The sequence below is a fragment of the Salvelinus namaycush genome, chromosome 26, assembly GCF_016432855.1.
Source record: "Salvelinus namaycush isolate Seneca chromosome 26, SaNama_1.0, whole genome shotgun sequence".
Lineage (NCBI taxonomy): Eukaryota > Metazoa > Chordata > Actinopteri > Salmoniformes > Salmonidae > Salvelinus > Salvelinus namaycush.
This window is the reverse complement of record NC_052332.1, coordinates 24683603-24690502: the sequence shown is the minus strand read 5'-3', so window position 1 is coordinate 24690502 and position 6900 is coordinate 24683603.

Genomic DNA, 6900 nt, shown 5'->3' with positions numbered 1-6900 from the left:
TGAATCTGACAATTAATCTTGATGGTTGTACAGTCATCTCAAATAGAATTGTGAAGGACCTCGGCGTGACTCTGGACACTGATCTCTCTTTTGACGAACATATCAAGACTGTTTCAAGGACAGATTTTTTCCATCTACGTAACATTGCAAAAATCTGAAAATCACGGTCCAGAAATGATGCAGAAAAATGAATCCATGCTTTTGCCACTTCTTGGTTAGACTTCTGCCATGCTTTACTTTCTGGCTACCCGGATAAAGCACTAAATAAACTTATGTTAGTGCTAAACACGGCTGCTAGAATCTTGACTAGAAACAAAACATTTGATCATGTTACTCCAGTGCTAGCCTTTTTTACTGTTTTACTGCTAACCTACAAAGCATTACATGGGCTTGCGCCTACCTATCTTTACGATTTGGTCCTGCCGAACATACCTACACGTACGCTACGGTCACAACGACGCAGGCCTCCTTACTGTCCCTAAAATTTCAAAGCAAACAGCTGGAGGCAGGGCTTTTTCCTATAGAGTTCCATTTTTATGGAATGGTCTGCCTATCCATGTGAGAGATGCAGACTCGGTCTCGACCTTTAAGTCTTTATTGAGATACATCTCTTCAGTAGGTCCTCTGATTGAGTGTAGTCTGGCCCAGGAGTGTGAAGGTAAACGGAAAGGCACTGGAGCAACGAACCACCCTTGCTGTCTTTGCCTGGCCAGTTCCCCTCTCTCCACTGGAATTCTCTGCCTCAAACCCTATTACAGGGGCCGAGTCACTGGCTTACCGGTGCTCTTCCAGGCCACCCCTAGGAGGGGTGCGTCACTTGAGTGGATTGAGTCACTGACGAGGTCTTCCTGTCTGGGTTGGCGTCCCCCCTTGGGTTGTGCCATGGAGGAGATCTTTGTGGGCTATACTCAGCCTTGTCTCAGGATAGTAAGTTGGTGGTTGAAGATATCCATCTAGTGGTGTGTGGGCTGTGCCTTGGCAAAGTGGGTGGGGTTATATCCTGCCTGTTTGACCCTGTTCCTGGGGGTATCGTCGGACGGGGCAAAAGTGTCTCCCGACCCCTCCTGTCTCAGCCTCCAGTATTTATGCTGCAATTGTTTATGTGTCGGGGGTGCTAGGGTCAGTGTTATATCTGGAGTATTTCTCCTGTCTTATCCGGTGTTCTGTGTGCATTTAAGTATGCTCTCTCTAATTCTCTCACTCTCTTTTTTTCTTTCTTTTTTTCTTTCTTTCTTTCTTTCTTTCTTTCTTTCTTTCTTTCTTTCTTTCTTTCTTTCTTTCTTTCTTTCTTTCTTTCTTTCTTTCTTTCTTTCTTTCTTTCTTTCTTTCTTTCTTTCTTTCTTTCTCTTTGAGGACCTGAGCCCTAGGACCATGCCTTAGTCCTACCTGGCTTGATGACCCCTTGTTGTCCCCAGCCAACCTGGTCGTGCTGCTGTTCCAGTTTCAACTGTTCTGCCTGAGGCTATGCAACCCTGATCTGTTCAACAGACATTCTACCTTGTCCCAGACCTGCTGTTTCAACTCTCTAGAGACAGCAGGAGAGGTAGAGATACTCTGAATGATCGGCTATGAAAATCCAACTGACATTTAATCCTGAGGTGCTGACCTGTTGCGCCCTTTACAACCACTGTGATTATCTTATTTGACCCTGCTTGTAATCTATGAACATTTGAACATCTTGGCCATGTTCCGTTATAATCTCCACCCGGCACAGCCAGAAGAGGACTGGCAAACCCTCATAGCCTGGTTCCTCTCCAGGTTTCTTCCTAGATTCCGGCCTTTTTAGGGAGTTTTTCCTAGCCACCGTGCTTCTACACCTGCATTGCTTGCTGTTTGGGGTTTTAGACTTGGTTTCTGTACAGCACTTTGTGACATCAGCTGATGTAAGAAGGGCTTTATAAATACATTTGATTGATTGATTGATTGATTGATTAATTGATTACAGTAGATATCTCAGATAGGGGGAGTGAGGCCTAAGAGGGTTTCATAAACAAGCACCAACCAGTGGGTCTTGCGATGGGTATACAGAGATGACTAGTATACAGAGGAGTATAGAGTGCAGTGATGTGTCCTATAAGGAGCATTGGTGGCAAATCTGATGGCGGAATGGTAAAGAACATCTAGTCGCTCGAGAGCACCCTTACCTGACGATCTATAAATTATGTCTCCGTAATCTAGCATGGGTAGGATGGTCATCTGAATCAGGGTTAGTTTAGCAGCTGGGGTGAAAGAGAAGCGATTACGATAGAGGAAACCACGTCTAGATTTAACTTTAGCCTGCAGCTTTAACATGTGCTGAGAGAAGGACAGTGCACCATCTAGCCATACTCCCAAGAACTTGTATGAGGTGACTACGTCAAGCTCTAAACCCCCAGAGGTAGTAATCACACCTTTTACAACAACATGACATGTGTTTTGGAGGTGGTCCGAACAAGGTTAAGGGTAGAGAAAGCTTGTTGGACACAAAGAAAGCTTTGTTGTAGAGCATTTAACACTAAATCCCAGGGAGGGGCCAGCTGAGTATAAGACTGTATCATCTGCATATACAGTGCCTTGCAAAAGTATTCATCCCCCTTGGCGTTTTTCCTATTTTGTTGCATTACAACCTGTAATTTAAACGGCTTTTGTTTGGATTTCATGTAATGGACATACACAAATAGTCCAAAGCGGCACCATGAAGACCAAGGAGCACGCCAAACAGGTCAGGGACAAAGTTCTGGAAAAGTACAGATCAGGGTTGGTGTCACGTTTGTCATACGAAGGAGACCAAATCGCAGCGTGATGTGGATACATCTTCTTTAATGAAAACGAAGAACAATAAACAAACTAATACAAAAATAACTAAACGAACGTGAAGCTAAATATAACGAGTGCAGACATGCAACATCACATAGACAATCACCCACAAACCATGCAGACATGCAACATCACATAGACAATCACCCACAAACCAAACTGGAGAATGGCAACCTAAATAGGATCCCCAATCAGAGACAACAATAAACAGCTGCCTCTGATTGGGAACCAATCCAGGCCACCATAGACCTACGTATGCCTAGACTACACACACAACCTAGACATACAAAACCCTAGACCAGACAAAAACACACATACCACCCATGTCACACCCTGACCTAACCAAAATAATAAAGAAAACAAAGATAACTAAGGTCAGGGCATGACAGTACCCCCCCCCAAAGGTGCGGACTCCGGCCGCAAAACCTAACTCTAAAGGGGAGGGTCCGGGTGGGCCTTCTTAACGGCGGCGGCTCGGGTGCGGGACGTGGACCCTCGCAGCGGGTCCCGGACTGAAGACCCTCATAGAGGGCCCCGAATAGACGGGAGACTCCGGCAGCTCCTGACTGACGGGCGGCTCCGGCAGCTCCTGACTGACGGGCTGCTCCGGCAGCTCCTGACTGACGGGCGGCTCTGGCAGCTCAGGACAGACGGGCGGCTCTGGCAGCTCAGGACAGACGGGCGGCTCTGGCAGCTCATGACAGACGGGAGAACCTGGAGGGGGGAGACGGAGAGACAGCCTGGTGCGTGGGGCTGCCACAGGACCCACCAGGCTGGGGAGACCTACAGGAGGCCTGGTGCGTGGAGGAGGCACCGGATGGACCGGGCTGTGGGGGAGCACTGGAGCTCTGGTGCGCAGCCTTGGCACCACTCCTCCAGGCTGGATGACCACTTTTGCCCGGACCCTCCAGAGTGCAGGCACAGGTTGAACCGGGCTGTGGGGGAGCACTGGAGATCTGGTGGATACTACTCGCACCTCTCCCTTAGGCTCAATGCCCACATTCGCCCGGCACGGGCAGAGCGCAGGCATAGGACGCACTGCACCCTCCCAGCGCCCCGGAGACACAGCACACAGAGCTGGCGCAGGATACCCTGGGCCAAAACGGCGTACCGGAGACCAGACACGCTGAGCCGGCACAACACACCCTGGCTGGATGCCCACTCTCGCATGGCACTTGCGGGGGGCTGGCCTATAGCGCTCCGGGCTATGAGCGCGTACTGGCGACACCGTGCGCTTGACCGCAGCTTTTTTGGTGGGTGATTCTGTCACGTTCGTCATACGAAGGAGACCAAAGCGCAGCGTGATGTGGATACATCTTCTTTAATGCAACCACAGTGTCAGATTTCAAAAAAACTTTACGGAAAAATAAACCATGCAATAATCTGAGGCGGAGCTCAGAACAATAGCCAAATTAGCCGCCATGTTGGACTCAACAGAAACCAGAAAATACATGATAAATGTTTCCTTACCTTTGATAAACTTCATCAGAATGCAGTCCTAGGAATCCTAGGTCCACAATAAATGCTTGATTTGTTCGATAATGTCCGTTATTTATGTCCAATTAGCTACTTTGGAATTGTTTACCAAACTCGCTAACCAAAGTCACAAAGCGCGTCCACTATAACATGACGAAATGTCCAAAAGTTCCGTAACAGTCAGTAGAAACATGTCAAACGATGTACTGAATCAATCTTTAGAATGTTGTTAACATACATCTTGAATAACGTTCCAACTGGAGAATTACATTGACTTCAGTTGACCGATGGAACGGAGCTCCCTCTCACGTGAACGCGCCAGTTCAATGCGTGGGCACCTCATGGCAGTGATTACTCATTCCTGTCTCCTTCGGCCTCCCTTCACATTAGAGTCATCAGACAAAGTTCTATTGACTGTTGACATCTAGTGAAAGCCATAGGAAGTGAAAACTCATCCATATCGCGCTGTAATTTCAATGAGAGCTTGGTTGAAAATCTGCCACCCCCAGAAAAAATCCGAACAGAAAGTGGAACTTCTCAGGTTTTTGCCTGCCATATGAGTTCTGTTATACTCACAGACATAATTCAAACAGTTTTAGAAACTTCAGAGTGTTTTCTACCCAATACTAATAATAATATGCATATATTAGCAACTATAACATAGGAGCAGGCCGTTTACTCTGGGCACCTCTGTGCACCTTTCATCCAAGCTACTCAATACTGCCCCTTCAGCCATAAGAAGTTAACTTCTTATGGCTGCAATCCCGTCACCGGGATGATATGACAACAGCCAGTGACAGTGCAGGGCGCCAAATTCAAACAACAGAAATCTCATAATTAAAACTCCTCAGACATTCATGTCTCTTATATCATTTTAAAGGTAATCTTGTTGTTAATCCCACCAAAGTGTCCGATTTCAAATATGCTTTTCAGCGAAAGCACTACAAACGATTATGTTAGGTCACCACAAAACCACAATAAGCACAGCCATTTTTCCAGCGAAAGATAGCTTTCACAAAAAGCAGAAATAGAGATAAAATGAATCACTAACCTTTGTTTATCTTCATCAGATGACACTGATAGGACTTAATGTTACACAATACATGCATGTTTTGTTTGATAAAGTTTATATTTATATAAAAAAATCTGAGTTTACATTGGCGCGTTACATTCACTAGTTCCAAAAACATCAAGTGATTTTGCATAGCCACATCGTTTCAACAGAAATACTCATCATAAATGTAGATGACAATACAAGTTATACACATGGAATTATAGATATACCTCTCCTTAATGAAAACGAAGAACAATAATCAAACTAATACAAAAATAACAAAACGAACGTGAAGCTAAATTTAACGAGTGCAGACATGCAACATCACATAGACAATCACCCACAGACCAAACTGGAAAATGGCAACCTAACTAGGATCCCCAATCAGAGACAACAATAAACAGCTGCCTCTGATTGGGAACCAATTCAGGCCACCATAGACCTACGTATGCCTAGACTACACACACAACCTAGACATACAAAACCCTAGACCAGACAAAAACACACATACCACCTTTGTCACACCTTGACCTAACCAAAATAATAAAGAAAACAAAGATACCTAAGGTCAGAGCGTGACAGTTGGGCTATAAAAAATAAGACGTACACTCCACAGAGCTAGGTTTTACGGAAGAGTGGCCAGAAAAAAGACATTGCTTAAAGAAAAAAATAAGAAAAACACATTTGGTGTTCGCCAAAAGGCATGTGGGAGACTCCCCAAACATATGGAAGAAGATACTCTGGTCAGATGAGACTAAAATGTAGCTTTTTGGCAATCAAGGAAATTGCTATGTCTGGCGCAAACCCAACACCTCTCCTCACCCCGAGAACACCATCCCCACAGTGAAGCATGGTGGTGGCAGCATCATGCTGAGGGGATGTTTTTCAATTGAAGGAATGATGGATGGCGCTAAATACAGGGAAATTCTTGAGGGAAGTCTTCTTGAGATTTGAGACTGGGATGGAGGTTCACCTTCCAGCAGGACAATGACCCTAAGCACACTGCTAAAGTAACACTTGAGTGATTTAAGGGCAAACATTTAAATGTCTTTGAATGGCCTAGTCAAAGCCCAGACCTCAATCAATTGAGAATCTGTGGTATGACTTGAAGATTGCTGTACACCAGCGTAAATCATACAACTTGAAGGAGCTGGAGCAGTTACACCTTGAAGAATGGGAGAAAATCCCAGTGGCTAGATGTGCCAAGCTTATAGAGACATACCCAAATAGAATTGCAGCTGTAATTGCTGCAAAAGGTGGCTCTACAAAGTATTGCCTTCACTCAAGTTTTCTGTTTTTTTGTCTTATTTCTTGTTTGTTTCACCCCAAAAATTATTTTGCATCTTCAAAGTGTTTTGTAAATCAAATGATTCAAACCCCTCCAAAATCCATGTTAATTCCAGGTTGTAAGGCAACAAGATAGAAAAAATGCCAAGGGGGGTGAATACTTTTGCAAGCCACTGTAAATGGATGAGAGAGCTTCCTACTGCCTGAGCTATGTTGCTGATGTAAATTGAGAAGAGCGTAGGGTCTAGGATTGAACCTTGGGGTACTCCCTTGGTGACAGGCAGTGG